General features: G+C 64.6%; 1 long non-coding RNA gene across 1 annotated transcript; it reads left to right on the top strand.

Annotated features, from left to right (window-relative positions):
- On the top strand, positions 1-599 carry LOC112548642. The gene is made up of 2 exons (XR_003092298.1): positions 1-95; positions 219-599. It is a non-coding gene; the product is annotated as an uncharacterized LOC112548642 (long non-coding RNA).
- Positions 600-810: the final 211 nt, after the last annotated feature.

The raw sequence follows: 810 nt of genomic DNA on the forward strand, positions 1-810 counted from the left end.
GCGGGAGCGCGGGGCGCCTTGGGGGGGGCACTGCGTGGCCTTACCCCCTGCTTTCCCCACAGCCTGGGATCACATCTGGAAGGAGCACACGCAAGGTGAGTGCCGCGGGGGTGGGGGCTGAGCAGCCCCTGGATGCCTGGGGTCGGGCAGTTGGGGGAGGGGTGCATGGCCCCGGACACCTGGGTTCTCTTGTGCTAACCCCAGCTCTGTCTCCACAGTGCCCAGCAGTGTGGCCGTCTACACAGATGCCCTGGATGGGAAGGGTTAAATGCCCTTCCAGGGGCTGAAGATGCTGCTATGACCCCGGGGCAGGGCCCCAGGGACACCTGCCTTCTGCCCCGGTGCCTGACTCCTGATGGGCCGTGGGGGAAGGGGCTCCCCTGGTGCATTGTGGGAGCTACGTCTGGGGGCAGGTTTGGTGGTGGGGGCTGGTCCCCCCCACCCTGAATGCACCCGGCACAGAGGCAGGGCACAGCTGTGGTCCCCAGGGTGTTTGGTGGAGGGCACGTGGTGGCCTTGGGGCTTGGCCTGGCCTGGTCCGTCTGTCAGCTTCTGTCTTGTTATCTCCTGTTCTGTCCCCATTAAATCCTACATCCCTTTGCGTGGTCCCACTGTTTTGCTTTGCCCTTTGCCTGGTCCCAGTAGTTTGCCTAGGTGCTCCAGGCCAAGACACATGGAAGGTATCCACGCCTGCAGGCAGACAGCTGCCTTCTGCCTCTGGCCTCCGGGCCTGTGCCCCTGTTGCAGTCAGTGCTGCCCTAGTGGGAGGGCTCACTCACCTCTGGCCGAGTGTGTCTAGTGGGGTGACCC

Source organism: Alligator sinensis, unplaced genomic scaffold (genome assembly GCF_000455745.1).
Source record: "Alligator sinensis unplaced genomic scaffold, ASM45574v1 scaffold1121_1, whole genome shotgun sequence".
In the NCBI taxonomy this organism is placed as follows: domain Eukaryota; kingdom Metazoa; phylum Chordata; order Crocodylia; family Alligatoridae; genus Alligator; species Alligator sinensis.